This window comes from Chamaea fasciata, unplaced genomic scaffold (genome assembly GCF_029207755.1).
Source record: "Chamaea fasciata isolate MVZ Bird 193981 ecotype frontalis unplaced genomic scaffold, bChaFas1.0.hap1 SCAF_2, whole genome shotgun sequence".
Lineage (NCBI taxonomy): Eukaryota > Metazoa > Chordata > Aves > Passeriformes > Sylviidae > Chamaea > Chamaea fasciata.
The window spans coordinates 30,328,685-30,355,927 of NW_027094087.1; the positions used below are offsets into that span (position 1 = coordinate 30,328,685).

Below are 27,243 nucleotides of genomic sequence, written 5' to 3' on the forward strand. Positions count from 1 at the left end.
TGAGGCACTGAAACAGGCTGCCCAAGAAACTGTGGATATCACATCCTTGGAAATTCTCTAGTCCAGATTGGATGGGGCTTTGAGCAACTTTGGCATGGTGGAGGGCAGTCCCCATGGCAAGGGGTTGAAACTGGTGATCATTAGGGTCCCTTCCAACAACATTCTAGGAGTCTGTGAAGTCCAGTTTCCCCAGTCTTCATCCCACTACCTCCAAGCCTCACCTCAAAGGGCACCTAATTCCTCGTATTTCCCCCTTTTGCCTCCTTTGTCAAAAAGCAACATGCACCTCTTCTACAACTGCACAATTTACATTGTTTTGTTTTTAAAAAACAGAGAAAAGAAATATTTCCAATGCATCCCTCATTTCTGTATTTACTCTTACATGGTCTGTGGGGCCCTGCTTAACAAGTATTTTATCCACAGCAAAGACAAGCAGCACAGCTGCCAGAGCCAGGTACCTACGTGCATCACTGAACTGGGGAAGGGGGTAGAAGGAGCAGGGCAGAGGTCTGTCCTACAGAAGAGAGTGTGGATATATAAACATGTATATCCACACACACATTTATGTGTGCATATGATTTGTACCACCCAAGTTAACTCACTTATTTTGTTTACTCCCAGACAGTGAGTATGCCTCATGTGATATGACCATTTATCCTCAAGTGACAAAGTAGTAAAGAAAAACAGTTGTGGAAAGTTATAAAGTACCACAAACATCTCTAAATTAATATAATTTGGTATTGCCCAATTATTTCTGTAAGCATTCATACACCGGATCTTGTTTCTATTAACTGGAATCTATATTAAATTATAAAATAAATTAACCTATTCCCCAGAGGCATGTAAACAAGGCTGTTGCCCAGATCCACGTTGCCCTAATGCACATCAACCACTACTGCCCACAATATTGAAATATACTTGGGAATTAAATGAGAAAAAGAAACAAAGACACTTCTTGAGGCCATTTCCTCTTCCAAGACACTTGTGGGAGGGAGGGCCCAGCAGCTTAGCAAAGGTTAACCTCACCAATTCCCTCCAGGCTTGTGCTGAAGAAAGAAGAGATCCAAGGTTTGCAATTCCAGAAATAGAAATCCTCCTCTGCAGACATTTTATTCTACCAGATCAACACCCAGGAGACAGTGGTGGATCCCCAGACATCATCTTTGCCACTCCTTATCCTGCTGAGCCTTCCAGTCTGCCAAACTCAACTTTTCAATGCCTCTGACTTCTTGGGAAGTAGAGAAGATGTTGTCAGCAGACATAAGTAATAAAGTTCCTGAACCACCTGGACTATTGTCACATTATTTATTTTTAGCATTTGAGTGTAGAAGTCCAAGGAACTGATGGGTAGAACCAGGTTTCACTTATCCTGGTGTTTTGTACTAAAATTAAACTTCATTGTGAAGCCCTCTTGCCTCTCCAAATATCATTGAGAAATAAGGTAGGATAGTTTCAGGGTGGTGAACATGTACACGATTATGAAGAAATGGAAAGGTTTTCCTTATTACAGGCTTTCCACAGCCTTAAACTTAGAGAAAGTCTGCCTGAAGAGACAAAAGCCCACTTCTTGCTGCCAGGACAGGAGAGTAGACCCAGAGTAGTCTCCATGAATGTGTAACAGTGGTGGGCAAGTGACCCTTGCACTCCAAAACAAAATCATTACAAAGCAGCAAGGTCTTAGTCAGACCTGAGAAATTCTTACAGGAAAGAGTCAGGAAACCAGAGCAACTTGGCTTTGCATGCCTGCAGGATTAAGCACAGTCATCCAACACCATGTCATGGTCCTGCAGGATCAGGATCACCACTGGGCTGCAGCCTGGTTATCACTAGGGCCAAAGCCCTTCCCACCTGCACACACAAACCCAGGGCGGAATGTTGCGTCACGAGTCCACAGGACCATATGGTAAGAGCACCTCTGAAGGCAGAATCAAGCAGCCATGAGAGTAGCAAGCTGACAGGAGAGGTAATATTTGCTCTAAACCTTTTCTGTAGCATTACTGCTTGCGCTAATTACGATAACCAACAGCACCAGTCACTCTGGTGGGAGGGCTGAACAGAAGTGACACAGACGTCAACTCCATTCAAAGAACTAAAGCCTTAAAAGTTGGTCGTTTTGGGGGCAGAGCAGAATCCATACAGCAAGACGCACAGGATTGCAGCTTTTTTAGGGCAGAGAGCTTCAGAGAGCAAGTACAGCTGACACAGACGTTAAAAAACTAAGCACATTTGCCTGTTTCTCAGGGGGATTTAAACAGCAGGTGAGTGGGGCTGGTCTGTGGGACATGACCCTTTTTTATTTCAGCTATTTAGATGCAAATTGTTCCCCCTCCCTCCCCCTCTCAACACCATCTGTTAGCCCAGAGGTTTAGACGTAGCTTTTGGGGGAGGGGGGTGTAGATAAAGCATTGAGAGCAGTTCAGTTGATGCCTCTGTTTCCTCTAGGGCACAGTTTTGGAGAGAAAAAGAAAAATCACTCTGCAATGCTATAAAATAACAATAGGATTTTTCCCTTATTCTGCAGCACTTTTTTTACTGACCCCATGGATTTCCTGCCCTAGAAAGCATTCCTTGTCCAGGTTTTGGCCAACAAGCCACATAATATAGTGACATTTATAGCAGGTTGCTATGGTGTTAGCAAAGGGCATGAGCTGGTACTGCATGAAGTATCAGAGATTCAAGGAATTAAAGTCCTAAATAATAATAATGAAGTAATTTATTACAAGGCACAGTATTTAATGTTCTGTTAGTGCTAGTGAAGCTGCCTCATCTCTGTCTGACCTTCCCAAGTGAACAGCAATGTACTTTCAAGAACTGCTGAGAGGTTTGATTCATTAAACACTTCACCCAGGGCTCTAAATTCTTTATAAATGACAGATTATGGGTGACAGCAGAGAGTCCACTCTCAGAAAGTTTGAAGATGATACAGTATGGGAAGTGGTGGCTAACAGACCAGATAGGTGTGCTGCCACTCAGAGGGATGTGGAAGGCTGCAGAAATGGGCCAACATCAACCTTTGCAGTTCAACAACGGAAAATGCAGAGCCCTGCTGTTCAGGAGGACAGACTGGGAGCCAACAGGCAGAAAGGACGCAGAAAAAGCAGAGAAAGGCCTGAGATTCCTGGTGGACATCAAGTTGACCATGAGCCTCCAAACCACCTGTGTAGCAAAGAAGATTGCAGCTTGTGGGCATTAGGGAAAAGAACTTCCAGTAAGTCAAGGGAGGGGATCCTTCCCCTCTGCTTAGGGCTGGTGAAACAAATCTGGAGTGCTGGGACAAGTGCTTCCCTCCCCAGTACAACAGAGACGTGGACATACTGCTGAGACTAGCAAAGGTCCACAAAGATAATTAAGGGACTGGAGTATCTGGCATATAAGGAGAGGCTGAAGGAGCTGAGACTCTTCAGCCTGCAGAAGACAATGTTCAGAGGGGTCTTATCAGTGTGCATAAATACCTGATGGAGGTGTAAAGAAGATGGAACCAGGCTCCTCTTGGTGGTATCCAGCAACAGGATAAGAGTCAATGGGCACAAACTGAAATACAGGAAATTCCATTTAAATGTAAGAACAAGCCCCACAACAAAACCACACTTTTTTCTGGGTGGGGATGAGGGGAGATGGACACAAAACCACAGAACCCAGAAAACCACAGATTGCTCAGGAAAATAATGGGAATTTCCATCCTTGGGCATGCTCAAAACCCCACTGGACATGCCACTGAGCAGACTGTTTCAGCTGCCACCACATTAGGAGGGGAATTGGACTAGACCATCCACACAGAGGTTCCTGCCAACCTGCAATTCTGCAATTACAAGCCACACAAACTGACAGGGAGGCTTTAAAGGAGAGAGATACACAACATCATTCAAACTACTTGTGTGAAGCACATTTTTACTCCTCAGCATCCAAGGCCCCAGTTTAGTGATGAAGACAAATTACAAGTGGTTGTGACGACCTTGAGCAGAAAATCAGCAGAAGAGCTGGGATCAGTACCATAACACTCTCATTATGAATTTTAGTATGTGGACCACAGTCCCAGTACTTGGGAGATGCCAGCTCTTGTCCAAGTTCTCACAGACATCATTTGTGATCTTGGAGGCACAAGAGGGGGAGAAACCCAAAGTACCTCCTGTCTGCTCCACCCTCCTCCTATCAGTCAATCACCTCTTTAAAGGAAAGGCAATTCAGATAGTTAAAGAGCACACAGCATGAGAAGAATCCCTTCCAGGTGCTTCTGCAACTTCACTAAGCACAGGAAACATATTCTCCGAAAGGAAAAAAAAAAAAAAAAAAAAAAAAAAAAGAGAGAGAGAGAGAGAGGAAAAGGAGAGCTGTGTACAAAATCCTGATGGGGAACTCAGAGGGCAAGGGCGGCATGGAAGGATTTGAAAACCCTTTTTCCCCCTTGGAGTCCCAGTGATGGGACAGAAGAGCCCTTCTGAGCTTGAAATATGAATAGGCAGTGACCACCTAAAGGGAAATGGACAAGAAAAACAATACAGTGTGGGCTTCAGAGCCTCAGCTGCAACTGAGCAAGTGCTTGGGGTGCCCTTGCATAACATTTGAGGCTGATACCAAGTTGGCTTCAGTCAGACTTTAATGGCAATGCTCCACTGAGGTGCAGGAAAGAAGCTTTTCAGCTGGGAAGACCTGCTGCCAGACAAGATTTGCACAGCAACATTTTCTGAAGGGATTAGGGCCTTTTTTTTTTCCTTACTGTTGAGATATCGTTTGATTTTCTTAAGTGTTGCCCACACAAACACAACATCTGCCCTCTTTCTTGCACAGAGAGACGAACCCAGGGCAACGTATGATCTCAGTTCCTTGGTGATAGTCAGGAACTTCAGGTGCCTACTTTCAGACTATTGACTTCTAAAATACATTTAATTCAATTTTGCTGGAAAGCAATACACTGACAAAAGCTGCAGGCATTTCATAGAAACATTCCCCTAAAAAAATAAAAATCAGTTACTTGAGCAAACAGAATTTCAATACATTTGTGCTAGTGTTTTGAAAGATTTTCAAGTTTTCTATTTAAAATACCTGGGGTTATATATTCTATATTTATGTAAAATAGAGTTTTCAGAACATCAGTGTTTCCCCTACAGAATGAGTGTCTTCTTCATGCACGGCTCTAAATCACCAGCTAATTTCTGTTTCCAGATCTCTGGCATTTCACCAGCACTACTGAGAATCTAAAGAAGGGTTACTGGAAATGTTTTTGGTTAACCAACTTCTTGTTCACAAATCTCAGCACATGTACAAACTTTAAGGGCTGCAATCCTGCAGTTTGATCTCTAGTACAAGACAGAGGCATCAAGTCTCAGTCTCCTCGACTTTTAAAGGACAGAAAGGTCATCTGTAATAGCTGAGGGTGTTGGCCTTAATGCCAGCAAGCCACCCACTGAAAACAGTGGGAGTTTGGCCCAAATTAGGATTTCAGGATTTATCCCTGTAACACTTCCCACACAGTACTACCTGACAGCTTCTGAAAACTGGCAAAATGTAAGGGACATGCCAACACCATCCCAGATGAGGTTTCCAAGGGTGTGTTTTGTAACAATTGAATTCAACCAACACCAGTCTGCATATGCACATATTCTCACAACTCCAAGGGGGTTTAGCATGCTGATTTTAAAAGAACAGTGGCTGAAAACACCTCTCTGATAGCTACTCAATGCCAAACAAACCACATTTTTAAAGAAGGAAAAAAAACACAACCCCAAACCACAAAGCATTTGCATCCAGGATATCATTTAACTTGTGCAATAATAACCCCACCTTCAGATGCTTTTTTGAACTTTTTTTCCAGCACCCAAATCCCCATCTTTTCCTACCCAATACCTCCAGAACTGCCCTAAAATAGCTACTGCCATCCCCAACATGACCTGGGACAAGTTGGATGGTTTTACAGCCAGGAGACACTGAGGTCTGAGAGGCCAGCTTCTGCCTTTGAACCCAAATCTAATGGTATTGATGCTCAGGAAACCAGTTTACCATTGGCTGATGAACTTTGCCATCCCTGTCCTACTCTTTACCAAGCAAATATTGACCAGGTAAGTATGTGCCAGAGCTGAGTGTTTCTCCTGAGGAAAACATGTCTATGAGCCCTGTTCAACTCAATCTGGCCTTGATCCTGTGAGAAGCTGAGCAACAATGAATGCAAGTATTCCAGCGGCCAAGGGCTCTGGGCAGTATCACTGCTCTGAATAGGGGGCCTGGGTCCTGCCCAAACAGAAGCCCTTGCTTTTACAAACAGCATAGGGCCTGTACCATCTAATTCTTAAAAAGATCCTTTATTTGGATCCCTGGAGACAGCAGAGGTTTGCACAAGACAGGGTCAACACCTATGCTACAAGTCAGGTCGTATCCTTGTAAATAACCAAATGCAGGAACTGGGATACAATAGGCAAGAGGAGCAGCCTCTTTAGCTATCACAGCATCTCCCTGACAGCAACCAGCAGAAAATAACCCAAACATATGATAAAAAATATAGTTTAAAAGACAGTCAAGGACAGTGGGGCTTTCAGAGACTGAAACACAATTCATTTTGGAGCAAGAGCATGGCTAAGTAGACACACCGCTAAAGAAACAAGACAAGTTCCACTCCAAAAGCAGCAATTAGTTAGCAAATGACAGAAGACTTCCACAGGTTATTTGGTATGCTTGCATCTTTCCCTGAAGCTAGTCATTTTTAAGAGGATCCAAATGCAGGAGAAGAAAAGAAGCCTGACTCAAAGAAAAAAAAAAAACACCAAACCAAATAGCAAAAAAAAAAACCCAACAAAACAAAACAAAACAAAACAAAAAACCCCATAGTTGTCATGCTTATGACTTACATTCTCTAGACAGGAAATCTTTGGAGCAGCAAAAGCCTCTCTGCCCTTCACTTCACAAACCTTGATATCATAATAACATTTTTAAAATATTGCCTTGTTGAATGATGCAGATTAAAAGGCATAAGTAATTCTCTGACATACTATTGAAAACCACACACCAGCACGAAACAGCATTTATCACATGCAAGGCCATTAAACTATTACTTACACTGCAATAAATTGTATCCACACAGATACCACTGTCACTGCTGAGCACAAAACGGAGGAAATTCCTTGTCCCTGGCCCCTGGGGTTTGAGTGAGAGAAGCAGAAGTGCTCCTGCTTGGAGCAGGGTTTTGTCCCACAGAAACACAGCAGTATCTCAGCTAACACAGCAATTGTCGTGTAATTATCATGCACACTTTATAGTCAGTGAAACAAAAGGGACCTTTCACTTCAAAAGTAGTTTTTGAGGCAAAAACAGAGGAAAGCTTTTCAAATGGTGACTGTAAAAGGACAAGGAGAGAAGATTGTGCATTTTTATGGGTCAGTAAAACACTGCTGAAACAACTGTGGCAGGGGATGGTCATGGGTGACCAGGTTTCATTTGCCACACCAAAAGTGGGTTTATTTTCACAGAGTTAAGGCACTTATCAACCACTCAGACACAGCCTCAAACAAGAAGGCAGCCTGACAAGACAGAACAAGACACCCAGCTGGCTCCACAGTCTAGACAAAAACTTGCTTCTCTGAAGCTTTTATGTTTTCCCTTCCTCTCTCAGAGTTAAAATTGAAATGGTGTCAGTTCCTTTCCCAAATGGAAAGCCCTCTGAGAGCAAACCAGATTTTGAAGCTTTCTAGCAACTACACAGATCAGGCCGCCAGAGCTTGCCGCTTACGTGTCTGAGTTCAGGGCATCTGCAGGGTAGTCTTGGGATCAGAGCAGAGCTACAGTTGGATGCTCTCCAGAGGTATTTTAGGAGAACAGAATCAAATTGCCACACAAACTTAATTGCCAAGTTTCCATCTACTATTTCAGCAATTTGCTTGGCACGTTTAATTTCAGAGGAGAGAGTGGTAATGTTCTTTTTATTAATACGTCCAAATTCCCTAACACAGCATTCATGCCTTTGGTATGGCGCAGGATTCTTTCAAGTTCTGCTTTTGATAACAGAAAGCATTACAAATTCTAAACGCCGCCTGGAAAAAATATTTGGATAGATTGAGTTTAGGACAGTCATTGAGAAAAGTGCAAAGCAATATTCTTAAATTGCCTATTTAAATTAACTATCAAAATCTACACATCTGGACAGAGAATTTTGGTCCTCTGCTTTCTCTTCAGAAGTCCATTCAGAAAACCAACATTCAAGACACCTGTTAAGCATCTGGTCACTTCTTCACCTGATGCTTTCAATTCCTGTGGCCCATACAGAGCTAATTCATCCGGAGGAAAAAAGATTTCCTTGCCTTCTATGCCACAGAATTTAGGAGAGTTCAAATTCTGATTCCTTTTGGAAAGGCTGTCCAAGATCACCATGTCTCTATGCTCCCATCACCAACTCATTGTCCATCCAGCTCTTGCCCATTTCCAAGCTTACTGACACATCTCACAGCATCCCGGAGAATACACTGAGATCATCTGAATGAATCAATATGCATTTGGATAATCTGTTAAACCCACAAGGTATCCACTGTCAGAAGATCCATAAAGAGTGGAGAGTCAGTGTGTATGACTTCCTCTTCACCATTTCTTTTAAAAAATATTTCAGTCCCATTCCCACAGAACCAGAATGTCATCTAGAGAGGACTGTTTGCCTTCAGAGCTACATGAGAGTTCAGGTTTTCTGGTAAAGCTGAGCTATCAAAAAACCAAGTTGCTTATACATCTAGTTTCCATTATAGAGAAGAAGTACAATACTGTTTGTTACACTTTGCACATGTGAACTGTTCCTCTTCAACATTTCAGAGCAAAGAAGTGAGTAAAGTTTTAATCTAGAAAGTGAGATTACAGATCTCTAAAAAAAATTACAGAAGCCATGTCATTCTGTAACACTGTTCACAAGAAACATGCTCTACCTTCAGGAGCCTGTCATTTGGATTATTAATTTTTTAAACATGAAAGGGCTGTATCCCAACACTCACTTTCAATCCTTTGAGCATTTTGAACTGAAGATGACTGACCATAGTAAAAAAAAAAAAAAAAAAAAAAAAAAAAAAAAAAAAAAAAAAAAAAAAAAAAAAATCCAGCTAAAGAGTGCAGCAAGTGGCTTCAGACCTTTTTAGCAGGTATATGATTTCAAGCACCAGTTTGATATTAGGCTGAACATCCAAAGGCATAGGAAACACCAACTCCAAGCCAGAGATGGGGCAAGTCCCAGCTTACAGTCATATGGAGGCAACAAAAATCCATTTTTTCTCTCCAGCTCTCTGAAGTTCTCTCCTTCCTTGAATCCTTGGAGAAGGGCATTTTTCCTGCTCTCTTCCACTTTATGTGGGATTCCATGTAAGTAGAAATTCCACTTTTTACAACATTTTCTGGCACAATCTCCACACAGGAAGACAGATTTTAAAGAGAGCTTGAGCTTGTAAAAACTGCACCTTTCTACTCCACAAGTTAGACAAAGTGCTCCAAAATCATACTCTGTGTAGTAACAGAAATTAAGATTTTACCAGTTTTCTCAGAGCTCTGTAGGGCCTATGAAAAATCATTTAAGTTTTCAATCACAAACACCACTGGCCCCATCAGCCTCACGGACTCAAGACTGGTTTTACAAAGAGTGGGTCACACTTCAGCAGGCAATCTCCAAGCCCTGAGCAAGAACAATGCTGGTCAGAGCTGTGACAATGCGAAAGTGACAGGCAGCACTTGAGCACAATCTGGTCAACAGTTACTGCTTACAGCTCCCATGAGAACTCCACTAGAGATATTAGAAGTATTTTTGTAGAAATCCACTCGCAGGCACAAAGGTGGAGAAAGAAACGGCCCAGAGACCTTGAGCACTACTTTGCTTGCTCTTGTACTAATGAGAGAAACCCACAGCAGCACAGACTTCAGCATAAGCACGAGCCACTCATGAACACTGCGGTCTTTCAGTAGCCAAATACTGTCTACTAGAAATCTGGAGGGGAGCTGTTTACAAGGGCAAGTAGTGATAAGACAAGAGCAGAAGGTTTCAAACTGAGAGAAGGCAGGTGTAGATTTGATATCTGGAAGAAATTCTCTACTGTGAGAGTGGTGAGGCACTGGCACAGGCTGCCCAGAGAAGCTGTGGATGCCCCATCCCTGGGAGTGTTCAAGGCCAGGTTAGATGGAGCTTTGAACAACCTGGTCTAGTGGAAGGTTTCCCTAACCATGGCAGGAGGTTGGAATGAGATGATCTTCGAGGTCCCATACCACCCAAACCATTCTATGATAGATACCCTGGCTCCAGGCAGCTTGACCTGGTTAAGCCATGACACTGCCCATGCTCCAAACAGACCTCCAATGGCAGTGAAGACTGACCTACAAAGACAAGCACAAAGCCAGGTGACAAAGATTTCAATGCGATAACACAGTTTCAACAGACATTCAAGCACAGCCCCAGTTTCCTCTAAAAGTGAAAGGCTTCAGTGAGATAACTCAAGCAATTAAACCTACACAAAGCCTTGAGTCATTTGATGGGTGAAGATCCAGCTGATTCCAAGAATCTGTATGCAGGCTGCTTACCCAGAAATTAACCTACTGCCTCAGAAAGTGCTGCTTAATTTAGAAGAGTGATTACTTACAGCACCTGCTGCTAGCCTCGCAGCCCCATACGCCAGCTTCTCCAAAACGAATGCTAAGTCTTCTAAAATTATTTACATAAGTAATTAAGGAAAGAACTAAAAAAACTGTGCTAAATGTAAAACATAACAATCAGCTGGGTTATCAGCAGCAATTGAAACAGTAATTTCCAAAGTAAATAGTGTGAGTTAAGGCAGTTTGAGCTGAAGTTGCACAGCCAGTCCTTGCGGCAGACTCCCTTCCTCAGCCAGCAATAAACAGCAACACTGCACAGGAGACAGTGTGTATGTACATGACACACCACCTCAGAAGTAGCTCCACACAGCACGAGAACCTTTGCAAAAGAGGTGTCCTGGCTTTAAAGCCACATTACCTGTAGGCTTTAAATCTAAAGCCAAACCCACAATAACCTTGTCATGCAAGCAAAGAGCCTCCAGCAGTAGCTGAGGACTGAGATCAGCAGGCAACAGAGAGGGAAAGAAGGGAAGAAAGGAGGATCAAAGAGTGGCTTGATTCCCAAGCCTTAGCCCTTCTCTAGAAGTTTCTGTTCACATCTACAGATAGAGACTCAAAATAAGTACCCAGGCCCTAACAGGATGCATCTAGGAATGCTGAGGGAGCTGACAGATGCCGTTGTGAGGTCAGGCTCAGTAATTTTCGATCAATCGTGGCAACTGGCAGAAGGGCCCACAGACTGGAGGAAAGCAAATGTCAATCCTGATGTTCCAGAAGACCCAGGGAACCACAGGTGGGCCTACAGGAACCTCATGAAGTTCAGCAAGGAGAAACACAAAGTTCTGCACTCAACCACAGGCACCTACACATGCTGGAGTGTAGGTGAAAAACACTCTGGCAGAAAAGGACCTGGGGGTCCTGGTGGTCACCAAGTTGAGCATAAGCCAGCAGTGGGTCCTTGCAGCCAAGAAGGCAAATGGTACCCTGGGCTGCATTAGGCCAAGTATTATCAGCAGGTTTGAGGCAAATGATCCTTCCCCTCTTCTCAGCACTGGTGAAGGCACACCTGGAGTGCTGGATCCAGTTTGGGGCTTTCCTGTATGAGAGGCACACAGACGAGAAAGAGTCCGGCAAAGGGCTGCAAAGATGCCGAGGGGAGCATCTCTTCAATGATGAAAGGTTGACAGAGCTGGAAGAAGAGCAGCCAAGAGAAGAGCAGGCTCAGGGGGATCTCATCTATGTCTATAAATACCTGCACGGAGGATGCAAAGCAGATGGAGTCAGGCTCTTGTCAGTGATGCCCAGGGCCAGAGGCCGTGGGCACAAACTGAAACACAGAGGGCCCCTCCAAACATCAGGAAACACTTTTTCACTGTGAAGGTGACCAAGCACTGACACAGGCTGGCCAGAAAGGTGGTGGAGTCTCCACCTTTGGAGATATTCAAATGCTGTCTGGGCACAGTCCTGGGTAACTGGCTGTGGGTAGCCTTGCTTGATTACAGCAGGTTGGGCCAGACGACATCTGGAGTTCCCATCTCAGGCAGTCTGTGATTCTGTGAAGACATGTTCCTAAAGGTGTACAGGCATCCAGGAGAGCCCTTCCAAGCAGCAATGCAAACTTTCACCTCAGTTTTAACTACTGAATGCATGTTTTTTTTATTCTGCTTGAAAAACAGTGACATTTCAGTAATGGTACCGGAGATGTTGCGTGCTTCCTCCCAGGAGAAGAGGTTCAGAATTAAAGATGTAACCCTTTACCACACAGGTATGTCTCAGAACAGTCAGCCCACTCGCTTGTGTGCGCACAAACTGGAAGCAATCCGCATTTGGGGGCTTATTTCTTTTCCTAATCAAGACAGAGGTTATTTGCAAAAATTCAGCTGGGATCTTAAAACCCACTTCATGCGTTCAGAAGGACTTTTTCAGCAGCTTGAAAACATCCAACAGTCTATGCCTGCTTCCTCCCCTGACCCATATATATCAACCTCTAAAAGCCACAAGCGGCCTATACAGAAAAGTTTGCCTCTTAGGAGATGGAACAAAGAACATAACATTCCTGTCTGAGTGCAACAAAAACAGTTTGAACAAGATTTCAAAAGGTCGCAGTCATTACAGCCTCCCAGAACTAGAGGCACCCAGTTGCAATTCAAGCTACGCAGCTCATCTCTTTCAAGCCCAAAAGCTTGGCTAAGTTTGCAGGTCTTTTGGGGACACCAAGCAAAGTACCAGAGTGCCTCAGCTCCAGACACCAGCTGTCTCAGAAGCCAAAGAAAGCAAAGTAAAACTCAAAGTACTGAGGCTTAGGAGAGCTGTGTGGGCAAAATCTGACTTCACCCATTGCTTTGCAGCTGTGTAGCAGGCCCAGAAAGCATCACACTTCATATTATTCCTTAGGGGGTTCTTATTTCCTTGCTTATGGCTTACATATTGAAGCATCTTCTAATCTGTACAGCTTTCCAAAAGAACCCTCTATCTGCTGTTTCACTGTGCAATGAATTAATGAAGGTTTGATATAAATAAATAGCCTGAAATTATTTTGGAAGAGAAAATGCACAAGAGTTTCTCCAGAAAAGAATACAGCTCCTTCTTCCCCCACCCCCTTGGCCAGCTCTGCCTATACAAGAGGCTCATAAAATTTCAGGACCATTTCCTAAATTTTCAGCACTGCACAGAAAACCATTCATGCATAAAACACTTCTCAGTGATAAAACATTACTGATGTGGGTGAAAGAACAATTTCTGACAGGTAACACAGAATACCTGAAAGTGCACAGTAGCTCCACTACGCTTCTATAAACTGAGGACATAGCTGAAGTGACTCGAGAAAGGTCACACAAGTTTACAGCAGAGAAGAAACACATCTTCCAGGCTTCTGTCCTGCAACCCTCCAACTCTCTGCTAATTTTGCAAGCGACTCTGGAGCAAGGCATATAGTGGGGATCTGCTGCTGGAACAAGCTGCCAGGCAGAAGCTGCTGGGGCTGGTACCACACTCAGAATGGAAACAGCTCAGAGAGCAGGAGGAACTGGCAGCACTCTGCCATCCTTATCCATCCTCTCTGAAACTTTCCCAATCAGACATTGGCACTGCTCACTCTTTTGCCTTTCCACCTGAAGGAGCTGCAGAGATTTGTCCCTGGTTTAAACTACCAAGTGATTACTACACTTTATCCTACTCCCTATAGGGCACAAGTTGCATAAAGCAGAGATTTGGATCACTGCTCCTGGAACGGCTTATAGTGTTCTTGTTCCGACCACCTATGCCAGGAATGGAATTTTCATGTCACAGAACCATAGAGTCATTAAAGTTGGAAAAAACCTTTAAAATCATCAAGTCCAACTATGAACCCAGCACCATCGCCACATTCACCATTATACCATGTCCTCAAGTGCCATATTCACACATTTTCTGAACACTTCCACTCCACCACTTCCTTAAGCAGTCTGTTCCAATGATTTACAACATTATTGTGGAAAAAAAAAATTCCTAATATCTAATCTAAACCTCCCCTGACATATCTTGAGGCCATTTCCTCGTGTTCTGTTAAGATGAAGGAAATGGTCAGGCCTCTTTCACTGGAAAAACATTTCACCATCAGACATTTCTCTACATCTTCTGCACTCTGAGGTGCTTAAGGCCCTCAGCACATCCCCTCAGACTGACAAGACTAACATTGACCTTGTTCCCCACTCCCCTCACCTCACACCAAGCTGAATCTGTTGACCTCCACTCGAAGGACATGCTCCAATCTATGAACTCACCCCAAAGCAAAGCACATCCAAGCTGTGACATGAGCATCGCATTCCTTTCTCTTAAAAGTGCACTCATTTCTGTTGCTCTGCTAAGCAGCTGAAGGACATCTATTCCCACCCATCTATTATCTTTGCCCCACCTCCTTGCTCATCTGTCTCCTCCTTCCCCAGGACATTGGTGGCAGATGCCCACCTGGGGCTGCAAAGTTAATTCTCATCAATTTTAACTAAACACTTTTCAGACCAATGGCATGAACTGCCACTTCACTGAAACATTAAGAGCTGAGCATCAAAACCCTTCTTTGAGTCATGTAAGATTCTGATAAGAGAAGCCAAATTTCTAGACACTCTCTAGAGCCAGCTCTTGGGGCAGAAACAGGAAGAGAACAAAACCAACATTGTCCTCATGCATTGGCATCATGCCAAACCTCTCTAGGCTTTTACCATCAGAAAAAATTGCCAACTACCACCAGATTCAGCAGGAATCAAGCTGAAGGTCTCAGCTGTGCAGTCTATCAGCAGTTCAGCTTCTTCAACCACTCTGAGGTTCTGATAACAGCACAGTAAAACTATTTCCAGTATGAGAGACTTTCTTAAAGGGATGCTTGCTGCAGTCACCACAAACAAGCAGCAGGTGCTAACAGCATGCCAGGTTTGACTCATAAACTTCATTAGCCTCTTTACAGAGTTTGTGGTTTGTTTTTCGTATTTCTCTTTGTGCACAGTGAAAGAGGTCCTCTTTTATTTGTATGCCCTACCTCCAGTACAGTTCCAGCAATAGCTGAGTTTTAACACCTTTATCACTTCTTTTTTCATAACAGCAAAACAAATAAACAAAAGGCCATGTACACACCCTGGATTTCCCCTCCTTAATGGTACAGAAACATTTTACTCATCTGCTCCCTGTCCCTTTCAGATTTTACAACTGAGAACAAATTTTAGCTAACAGCATTTGTTTGTGACTTCCAGTGCCATTTGTTTTCTTTCTCAAAGATTCAGAGAACCATCTTGACCCAATCTCATTGGTACTGCTATTAAGTTAGCAGCTCACTGGTTGGTTAAGTTAGCAACTCATTGGCTGGTGGGGATCACATTTTGATCATAACAGGCACCCCTGTTCCAAGGAGATGGGTAAACCAAGTGTTGCAATACAATACCCTGGCAACAGGCACGGTGGCAGAAGTTGCCTGAGCCAGCAACAGGACATGGCTGAAAGGGCTTGGAAGCAGATTCACAACCAATTTGGCCATTCCCTCTACAGGGACAACCTCAGGCAGAGCAGCAACAGCCACCCCAGTATCTGCCCAGAACCACAAATTAGTGGCCCAAAATAAAGCTGTGAGGAGGCGGTGCCTCTGCATTGGTTCAATTCTTCTGGCTGTCAACCAGCTTGGAGCAAGTCCCACAGGACAGAAAACCTAAGAGATTGGAATCAGGCCTCCCATCCGTGAGGCAACCCGATTTCACTGGCCTTTTCATCAATCCCTCAGGGCTGTTTTCACTCTCTCATGAGAATCTGGGATATAGTTATGTAAAACAGATTCCTCACCCTTAATTAAAATAAAGTTCACATGCACACCCTGCTGAAGGCAGCATTAAAAAAAATTGCTTCTCTGAGGAATAAGTCACTTCTTATTAAAAAAAAAGAAACCCTCATTGTGCACACAAGGGAGTGTCTAACACTTGCCAGCCACCTGGATAATTGCTTCCTATAAAAAACTGCAGAGGAAAGCCCTGGGGAAAGGAAGGGTCATGCAGAGATTCTTGCAAAGGCAAGAGTCTTGCAAAGTGCAAGTGGGATTTGCCCTGCACAGGTGAGTGCCTGAAAGCCTGTCACCAAATTCTACCTGTTCTGAGGTTACAGTCACCAGTTCTCCACTGCACTAGTATTGTCTTCCACCTATTTTAAAATCAAAGACCATCGTGTTTAATCAAAAGTTCCCTGGCTGTAAAAGCATGAGAGCTGGTGGTTCATATTAGCTTTACCTGCTGACTTTGTGATTTAAACCTGTGTTACTTCCCTTCTTCCCATATGGAATAGTCTCAACTATTTTAGCTTCTTCTTGGAAGGCAGCCCATTTCTTTGCCCTTTCTGCAATGTCACGGTGCTCTGCAAGAATGTGGAGACCATAACTGCACATCACCCACAAGATATGGGTGCATTGAGCATTTATACCAAAGCCAAATGGTGTCGTTCATCACTTGCCCAGTGAAGATGGTGGCCTTTTTGGTTGCTGCTCCAGTGTTGTTTCTCTCTCCATCATAAGATGTGAAATTGTCCCGAATTTTTTACTTCCTATTATCCATGTGGCTTTCAAACCATAAAAAAGCCTTTCCTCCAAACTTACAGAAGCTTAAGGTGTTGACAGATATTTTCTGAAAATCTAAACACCATATATGCACTTTAACCCTTCCTTATTGACACCCCACAGAACTTCATGGGATTGGGCAGCAGGATTTTCCTTTTCAGAAGCCACACTGACTTTCCCAACAGTTAACACTTCTCTAAATATTCAGAGATCCTTTCCATTCCTGGTAGTATGACTCTGTTGTGTTGTTCCCAGGATCCCCTCTAGAGCCCTTTTTATAGTTGGGAATCACACTGGCAGCTCCCCAGTCCTCTGGCACAGTGGCCGTCTGCAGTGATAAATTATACAGCTTGGCCAGCAGTTCTGCAGTTTCACATTCAAGCTCCTCAGGACTCTTGAATGCCATCCAGCTCTGGTGACTTATTAACATTTATCTGTTTGGTCTATTTTTTCCTTTAGTAATTATCTTGAATTAGTTTATCAATCTATTGGCTACAAAAAGTGCACTTGACAGGGGAACATCCTCAACATCTCCAGCAGTTAAGACTTGATATTCTCTGCTAATGCTTTGTCATCTTCAAGTAGCTTTTTTACACCTTTGATTTCAAGCACTTCCCAAGATACCCAAATCTTACTGGATTATATCCTCACACATATAATTTGTCCTAGTGCATACAATAAGTGATGTCCTAACATCTCAGAAGAGCAGTCCCAAGACAGACTGTTTTACCTACCTGGTGTCCCCCTCCTACCAACCTATGCCCTGGAGCAGCTGTCACCCTGCTTGTCCCTCCTGGTGAAAGTTTCAGATACCACAAGAGATCAGTGAGGTTAAACTGTGTCACCATGGCAGCCAGCTATAAGGCAGGGTGGAGATCCAAGCACTAACAATCCAAGTTGGGGACAGGAGCTATCCAGGCCTAAAGTGGAGTTTCCTAAAGCTCCTCCTGTCTGGGAAGGCCGGCACAAATCGAAAGCTGCTTTTGTGTGATGTGATGACATTTATAGATGCTAGCCAATGTGAGGTGCAAACAACTGCAGTTTTTAGTGGTTTACCCTGATTGAAATACTAAAGCAGGTACCTTCCTTGCTGCCACACAAAATGTTTCTGTTCCTCACCAGCACATCCCTGTAACACTCACAAGGTTCTGTGAAAATTCTCCTTTTGGATGAGGCTGTGTGTGAAGCTACCTGCCTGCACAAGCACTTGCAGAGTAGAGACTCAGTTTCCTTCTTCCACACCCTCCATTCCTTGGCATTTGGACCCTTCAGAAGCCTATAGCAGTCCTGCCCTCCTACTTATTTTATAAAAACTACACAAGTATATAGCTTTTATCTTCCTCTTGCGTCAATCCCTCCAACCCCAAAGTCACTTCTATTGCTTTCCTTCAACTTCCTTCAGTTTATCTACTAGAAAGTAACAAAGATCAAAGGCAACATTACATCACAATAAAAAAATCCCCCCGCCCTCCACACTGATTAGCAACATCAGACCAAATTTTCAGAAAGATATTTAAGAGGTTTTTTTAAGATATTTTTCCAGCTTAGGTGCCAAATCCCAACAGTTTCCGAGGGAATCAAGCGCCCACGCACTTTCTGGATTCCCACTAGATGCCTACCCACATCTTTTAGTACGTAACCACATGAAACAGTACTTTTGTTCTCAAGGTTAGGCTCTCAAGTGCTGCTAAGACAGTCTCTGAATGTTCCCACTGAAACACACAGGCTACTGACAGAGTTATGCCTCCTGGTTAGGGAGAAGAAAAAGAAAAATAGGGAAAAGTAAAAGAAGAAGGGGGGGAAAAAGATGAGAAAAGGGAAAAAAGAAAGAAAAAACCCTCCACAACTTTTGGGTTTTATTCTTTCATGCCAGGCAGGTCTTACCAAATACCTGCTGCACAGTTCCTGCCACATGAAAGCTTTGTTTTCATCTTGGCTATGAATTCTGAGGCACAGATGTTGCTGAAGTCTCTCTATACATATTGCAGAGTATTCAGAGATAAAATGACATTATGCTATATCAGAAATATGTTTTTCTACTCCTCCTGTGCCTGCTGTTTCTCTGTTTGCCCTTTACATCTATATGACAGAAGTAAGCATATTATTTCTCCAGCACAGTTGCGAGCCTTAACTGGCAGTGTTTAGGTGGAAGGTGACAAGGAATCACAGCACCTCCATGAAAAAGCCATCAAACATTTGTACTACTCCTACACTGTAGCACTTGGGCTATGAAGTGGAGGACTTCAAGGTAGAAGGGGAACAGCAAAACAGTAGGATTATTTAATTTAGTGAGACTAGCTACAGCATTAGCAAGTTAATTCTGTCTCGGAGTAAAATACAATTCAAGCTGAACACAAGAAGTAGTTTGGGCCCAGCTTATAATCATTCTTTCAATTCTGAAAAACCTCTTAGAATACATGTAACACTTACACAACACAAGACATTATCCAGATAGGTGATAGGAAAATCCCCAAAGTGCTCTGCTACACTAACAAATGAACCCATTAGTCTAAGCATGGAAGTCTCTACAGCATGGCAGGGATTACAAGAATTATTCCTCCATATGGAATCAAAGAAGGATTCAGTGCAGCGGAAAAACAGGATGGGAGAAATACATGAGCCATTGTGATTTTTCTTGTCAGGGTCTTTCTCTCAAAGACATTTATTAAAGACAGAGGACCAGCTAGAGAAGAGGCAAAACCAAAAGGCTGAGAAAATTGGGACTGTTCAGCCTGGAGAAGAGAAGGCTCCAGGGACACCTTAAAGCCCCTTCCAGTACCTGAAGAGGGCTACAAGAAGGTTAGAGATGAACTTTTCACAAGGGCATGGAGTGACAGGGCAAGGGTGGGGAGGGTGGTCTTAAGCTAAGGAGGGTAGGTTTAGGTTTGGTATCATGAAGAAATTATTTACTATAAAAGTGGTGAGGCACTGGCACAGATTTCCCAGAGAAGCTGTGGATGCCCATTCCCTGGAAGTGTTCAGGACCAGGCTGGATGGGGTTTTGAGTAACCTGCTCTAGTAGAAGATTCCTTGCCCATGGCAGGAGGATTGAAACTAGATGACCTTTAAGGTCATTCCAACCCAAGCAATTCTATGATTCTGTAAAACCCATTCTGCACTAAGGACTTTCAGATCTGCAGTATAAGCAGGTCCCGCAGGAGCTGACTGGGCAGGTGCTAGAGAGCTGAGGGACAGAGGGATATAGGAACAAAATAAGCAAAATAAAAAGCTGTATATAGCAGGCACCACAATGACAGAGTAAAGGGGTACTTACTTGAGCGGCAGTTCTGAGGAGCCACTGGATCTCACTGTGTGTCTTACAGACCTTACTTCCAGCTCTCAGACCTGCAGGCAGCTCTGTGATCTTTAACACTACACCACAGCTACAGTCACTCATACTGCTTTGCAAAGTTTCCTGCCAGGTCAGCTCACAGCCAAGTGCTGAAAGGGAAAAGCACCCTTGCCTTTGGATGGCTGTGAGCCACGATGAGCTCAGCTGTGTGAAGCCTCATCCTCCCATCTCAGCTCCTAAGAAACTCAAGCAAAGAGCACACTCCCAGCAGGTGGAGAGAGATCCCTCCTGTTCTTTCATCATGCACTCAGTCTCCAAGAAAATGCAAGTTCAGAATTATACTTTTAATGTTAATTTTGGGTTGACCACATCAAAAGGCAAACAGCTGCCAACGGCCACATCCTTGCTTTATAGTTTGGGGGAGGAGGGGAGCACAAGCCCATTTTGAGAAAAAAAGCAAAACACAAGCTTCTCATATGCTAGTTGGGAAGAATCTTAAGTCAACCACAGTCTCCTCCAAAATTAGTAGTTAATTCATTAGGAATTTAGAGCTCTCACAGAGAGAGTTCTTACGCTGAAACTAGCACAGGTTATGCTTTATTGAGAACCCTTTCCCTGCTCACCCCATTCACATTCTAGAGAAAAGAAAAACAACGCACACAAGAGCCCCGCCACAGAAGGGAAGCACATGAATTCATGAGAAAGGGGATTCAGAGCACAGAGATCAGGCATGCTCATCGTCTTGGATTTCAGATGTTTTTACAGCTACAAGAAAGTGCAGATGGAACAGGATCTCAAGCCTTCAAAAACAAACACAGCTACACCACACATTGGATGAGATCACCTTGTTGAAGTCACTGCTCCTCGATACCAAGCCAAAATAACAGGGTGGGATTCAGAAAGCAACATCATCAGAAACACAAGGCATCCACTGTAATATTAAATTTGAAGCAGGTGTGACAAAAAGCAGAAAGCTACTTGCTGCTCAGGTGAGATTCTTTTCATCTTCATGACCATTCAATCCTAAACTCCATGTTTACACATTTAATGCTACCATATGTCATCATGTGATGAAATGTTTTTGAAACAAACAAAAAAAGCCCACACAAACACTGTTGGTGGCATTTGGACTAGGTCCCAGGATGAATAAGTATTGGATCAGAAGGCAGGAAGGGCTCCTGCAGGATGCACCTAGTTTTAGAAAGAATTGGCTCTTAAAAAAAACACAAAGGTCACCTAGAATAAAATTGATTATGTGAGTTAAAGAAAAAAGTGATCTTGATGATCACCTAATAAACTGCAGGAGATAAAGGAAATTAAGCTGAGAGCATTTCAACATTTTTCTGAAGTCACAAATAACTTTAAAAGAAGCCTGCAAGAAAAGACATTCTTGGTTGGACAAAGTAAATGACTAAATTCTTACATTTTTTTACAGCTCATCTCTTCTGAATGTTTTTCTTTTGCAACTCAAGGATTGTTTCAGAGACACACAAAGCCAATGAAAAGCTGGCATTCTGAAGTCTACAAGGTAGTGAGATTTCTGATCTGCCCTTGCAGCCTTCTCCTGCCCTGACACTCCCAAATCCCCTCTTCACCTTGAGTAAATTGGAAACAAGCTTGGGAGGAGGGACTGTTAATATGAGCTGGCAGGACACTGTGTCAGCAAGTATAACTTTGGTGTGAAAGCCAGAAGCCCTACCATGACAGTGCAGTGAGTCACTTGATGACAAAGTCACTGAGGCATTTAGAGATGGATTTTGAAGTCTAACAAGTGACACTGTTTGGCCTCCTCTAACGGAAGGATGTGCCTTTATTGAACCTGGAATCCAAATACCACCCGTGACCGTCTGCCTCCATTTAAAGACAGCCTACACAGAGGAATACACTGTTGCATATTTTCTGTCTCGCAGGAGAGCCCTGAAGGAATCTTGAGTTGTTTGCTTTCTCCTTTTGAATCAAGTCTTGCTTTCGTCATCCCCAGCCCTGCCCTTACCTCCTCAGCCTTTCTAATGAAACCTACAGATTTAAATATTTCCACATATCTCATCACCAAAACTACCTGCTTAACAGAGGAAGATAATGGGTTTCTTCCCCTATCCAGTCTTCATCCTCCCCCCAAGCCCCAAAGAAGGGGTAAAGGACAAAATATTTTTTTTACTGGGGTAAAGGACAAAATATTTTACCTCCCTGCTGCTCATCTGTGCTTGCCCAGTATCTTGAGGAACACAGAAGCATGAGGAATGTGTGGCCAGGGAAAGTAAAGATAGGCAGGAGATGAACAATGTTTCCATAGAAAGGCAAAAGGAAAACAAATAAATTAACAAACAATGCTTTAAGAGATATGATCAAGGAATGGAAGCAGAGAAAAGAAACCAAACAGGAAGAATACAAAAGCTAGTTCCCCCATACAAACTGCAAGTTAAGTTCAGTACTGTTGTCAGGGCTCCCAGAAATGGCAAGAGACACAAGTCTGACACTGGAGGTTACAGCTCCAGATAAAACGTCAGTTTAATTTTATTCATACTCTTTAAAATCTGGTTTAGGAACATATTCAAAGGAATTAAAGCAGGCCTGGAAAAGTACTTCCAGTCTCACTTCTTCAGAGCTTTTTGGCAGTGGCCTGGTAGTGCATGAGACTCCTGCTGATTGCTGTGAATATGGTACAGCCTTTTTACTCATTCCCTCTGCTACCAAGGGAGTCAAAATTGCACAGAAGAATTTATAGCACACACAAATGTAAGAGACTGCAATTTTTTCCCAGGTACCTTACTACCAAGACATACAGGCTGATGCAACAATAAGAAATTTGATGAGCCAGAAATTAAAATGCAGATTTTTATATTAGATCAAGATAACTTTGAGACAATAGTTGTTGCTGGCGCTGCAGTTTCCTCTCCTACCTTCCCTCGCAACTTCTCTGACTTTCTGTAAGGCTACTCAGTGAAGACTTCAGTGATTTTGGAGAATTAAATTAAAATGCTAGTAACTCACCATTAAGAGGTAGTAGATACCACCACTTCCTCACTCAAAATTAGGAACTGGAGGCTCAAACCAAAGCCTCTTTGTGCTTAAATCTCTTTATTTAAGTCTTCAAGGCACATTTGGATCAAATTCTGTCATTTCTCTCTACAGATAGGAGTGGGAGAAGTCTCTTTTATATGACACATATTTTTGCATAGCTTTTACATCTCCAGAATCTTTGAGCTTAACAGAAAGCATCAAACACCTTAACACACACCCACAACTGCATACATTTTACCAAAGAACCATACCAATGACTTTGATTATCAGGAAGGGGGTGGTTTTGATGAAGGACTATGTGGTGTTATCACCATTTCATTTCTGGGTCTTTCCTTTGAGTTCAGCTCCCAAAGCTTTTTTGTTATCACCTGTGATCTGCTGTGGTTGTGAGACCAGAGAAGCAGCACTGGAAGCCAACACACTTGTTATTCCAAAGTGGGACTGAAGATGAGCACAACATCAGGGTAAAACAGAGATGGGAACTATAAGCTTGTAGTTAACATTTTGCGGCTAAACAGGGAAATTAGCTCTCCTGGGCAACGTGGCAAAAAAATCAATCAAACTTCTGTAGAAAAAAGAAGTAGCAGAGACCACATCCATAAGATGTGCCATCCACTTAGCAATCATCCCAGGATCTTAGTTCTATGACTTTATCTTCCTCCAGCCTCTCTCTTGCATGGAAACTGAGTATTCCCGGAGCAGTTTCTCATTTCAGCAAGAATCACCATGAGTCAGGTGGCTCAAACCCTCTCAAGCAAAGCCTATAATAAAAAGATATTAAAAACAACAAAAACATAACAAACAAACCAAAAAACACCACAGTACTTAGTAAAACATAGACATTCACATTGGAAATCCAGTTCTAAGTAATTTAAGGTTCCACAAGGCAAATAGATCTGTAGCTTAAAAAATTGCATTTGTGTACTATTGGAGACCATATATATATTTCTGAAGATTTGGGAAAATTTTGACTCTTTTTCCTTTTAGGAACAACATGCCCTTTCACATACTTGTTGCTTGAGTTCCTGAGCATCAATCAAAGGGTTTCCCCTCTGTGTGCTGTATTTTGAAACAGATTCATCTGATTTGTTAAAACTGGCCAGTATGTGAATATCTGCCATTTAATTTTTGACCCTACCTAAAACAGTAGCCCAATTATACACTAATTTGGATCACTCTCAGTAAAAGAAACTATTTAGTACTATGCCTACATCTTTCAGTCTATTAAAAACATTGCCCTACTAAAAACAATGTTTTACTAAATAAAACACTGATGAAGTTGGTCTCTATTGAAAGTTAACACATTCTGTGACTTGCAGAGGAAAATTACATCAAAATTTGTCTTGTGTGAGGTATTCCTGAAAGGATAAGGACATATAAATTGTTCTATTTCCAGAAGAACTGCAAAGTGCAACAGGACTTTCATAATTGAGCGTTTTATTAATTTTAATGAGCTAACCAATATTGCATTTTGAATCCTGACGTGTCCGTTTGCTGCAAATCCCTCTCTGTGCTATGTGCTCCCTGGTCTTTGCAGCCGTTACCTGACAAATCTACCTTCTATTGTGAAGGGACATGGGAGTTCAGGCTCAGGTGACCAGTATAACGAGCAAGAAAAGCAGAGGATACATTATGAGCCTGGCCTCATTTTTTTCCTCCTCTACCTTGATGCATGCTGGCATTAGCAAGCTCCATCACAGCCTCAAACACCTCACACACAGGGCCCTGAGCTGAGTTAATCTAACAGCTTCAGTAGCATGCAGAGAATTGGGAAAGAGGGGCTGGAATATCTCTCCCTTCTGCTTCTGAAGGAAATCAGCTTTTGCTTCACCCCAGACAAGTCTGAACTCTGGAAGTGCATGAATTCCACATCCAGTTGTGACTTCTAGCCTCTCAAAGCATGATTGAAAGAAGACATTCCTGAAATACCTACTAAAGGCAAATTGTCGAATCATCCTGGCACAAAGCCTTCAAGTTGAACTTGTTGGCAAAACTGCATAATGTTTACTTACAGAGAGCTGGGGAAATTAAGTACAACTTTACAAAAGGAATCACTTCTCTACTCTTTCCACAGAAGAGACTGGGTTAAGAGGCCAAGCCACTCTTATTTTAGGATCAGCAGAGAATGTGCATTTGGGAATACGTAGGTACAAATAATTATCCATCTTGTAATTTCTTTATGCTAAATAAGTGACACAGTCTTTTGCATTACACTATATGCAAAAGAGGAAAAAAAAATGCATGATGCAAGCCATTGGCTCAAATAAAAGTATTTCTCACTCCAGCTCTTACTTCATGAATAGAACATTAGCCCTGAGAAATGGGCTTTGCCTTGTAAGGGAAGCATCATCTAAAATACTGGTGTACTACTGCAGTCATTAAGAAAGGTAATAGTGCAAAGCCCTACTGATGCTTAGAGGAAGCAACTCAAAGCAGTGCTGTGACCTTAGCAAGCCAGGCTGTCAAACTGTGTCCTAACCTTCTGTATTTGATTTTCCTTCTCTCTGCTGCCATCTGGAAAGTCATCAAGTGCTGTCAGCAGTAAACCACGGACAGACACTGTAAGTACATGCAGCAAGCTCATAAGAGCAGGAAACAAAGCCTTAAGGTAAACTTGGAAGACTTCTCCATTCCCAAAACACTCACAATTTGAATAGCAATTATTTTTCTTCCCCGTTTTTCTTTTACATTACAGGTGGACAGACTTAATGGAAAAAGGAGAGAAAAAAAAAAAAGGCATGACCCAAGTCTTTATGCCCCACCTGCCTGCAGCACATACTCCCCACTTGACTTCCTCAGCGTCCCAAGCTAAAGGCCCACCGAGATCAAGGAACTTTTTGCAGCTAGATGCCATATGCTTCAAAGGCAGCCAAAATATATTTTGTGCACTGTCTCTCACACAGTAGTTGGGATCACAAAGGGCTACTTTGGTAGAAATTATTTCTCCCCAGAAAGTACATTTGGTTACTTCTTCTGCAGTCTTATGATTTGGCCCAACTTTCACAAGTTAGGACCTTTTTTCCTACACCAGCCACCTTTTTCTCTTCCCTCCTTTAAATCTAAGATGACACAAGGTTGCCTGATTCAGCACCACTTCTGACAGGAAGTAAGGAATTAGAATGGCTTGAAGACAGTTACATCAGCTTAAAAGTAAAACAAACTAGCTATATGGCAGGTCCAAAGAGTACCGATTGCAAGAAGGAAAGAAACTATGGAGATGAAGTTATTGTTTAACCTGCATCTCAGACTAACATGAGAGATTGATGGTGTACAAGTGGAAGCCAGAACACTTGGATTGCTAGCCTGAAAGAGTGTATTAGTACACAAACCAGAACTGAATACTTGGACTTTTTCTTCAAATTCCCCTGGAAATCCACTTCTCAGATGGCTTTTTTTTTGGTTGGTTCCTCTTCCCCCACCCCAACAAAGAAATGCTAAAATGAACAGAAAGGGTGAAAGCCATGCTACAACAGTGATTTTGCTGATGGATTTGTTAGCAATGCTGCCTGCCTGCATCCCCACAGTGAGAGGAGCAGGTTAAAACTCCCCTCAGCTGCTCCAATATACAACATAACACATGGGAGACAGAGGAGATCAGGGAGATTACAAGAGGAATCAGCACTTTTAGAGTGCAACTTTCTGACCTATTTTAAAAATACCTACAGGAGGGTGACACAAGGCACATCCTAAAAGGGTCTTTTTCTCTCTCCAGATCATACTGGGAGCCTGTGGAGATACGTTCAGTTCAGAGCAACCGTGTTTTGAGCTTGGAGCATCCATGTTTTCATCGAATGGATCCCATAAAGGGCCCTGAAATTGTGATATGCACCCCAGTGTCACGTGCCAAAAAGAAGACAGACCATGGAAGGACCCAAAGACACGCACAGCTCTGAGGATGTGCCTGAGGTGTGATGGGACAAAAGCCAGGTCCCTTTCCTGCACAAAGCGAGGAGCAGCCATCACCACTGGAGCACTGAGCATTACCCCCCACAGCCACAACATCCACATCTGCACATGCTGTGCACAGCTGCACCCAAGCGCAGGAATGTCAAACTTGAACTTCAGTTTGCGTAAAAAACCTGATCAGTACAAGCTGCATCAGGTACTTTTAACCTATCCATTCCCAAAGAGCACCATGTGCCTTAACTTCAGAAGGGAAGAACTGATCACTGACTTCTGTGCTACATCAGTGAGCACTGGCTGACAGTCCCAGTTCTGCTGCCACCAAGGGGAATGTCCCCAGCCATTCCCATCTCTGAGAACAGGGCTACAAAGCAGCTCCTCCCAGGTAAGAGCTGTGCCAGTGCATAAGAAGAGTCACACACTGGACTATTTC

The 27,243-nt window shown here is 43.0% G+C and overlaps 1 protein-coding gene across 6 annotated transcripts in view; it reads right to left on the reverse strand.

The window, feature by feature from the left end:
• The window catches only part of PAK1 (p21 (RAC1) activated kinase 1), a 103,298-nt gene that overhangs the window by 46,264 nt on the left and 29,791 nt on the right, over positions 1-27,243 (reverse strand). For 2 of the 6 annotated variants that reach the window (XM_066175564.1, XM_066175563.1), the window contains one exon: positions 3,453-3,531. The exons of 3 other annotated variants lie outside the window; for them this stretch is intronic. The gene's annotated coding sequence lies outside the window, so the exon portion shown is untranslated. Of the gene's footprint in view, positions 1-3,452; positions 3,532-14,294; positions 14,316-27,243 lie in introns of those variants that run through there. One more of the 6 variants, XM_066175569.1, reaches the window with a different exon arrangement.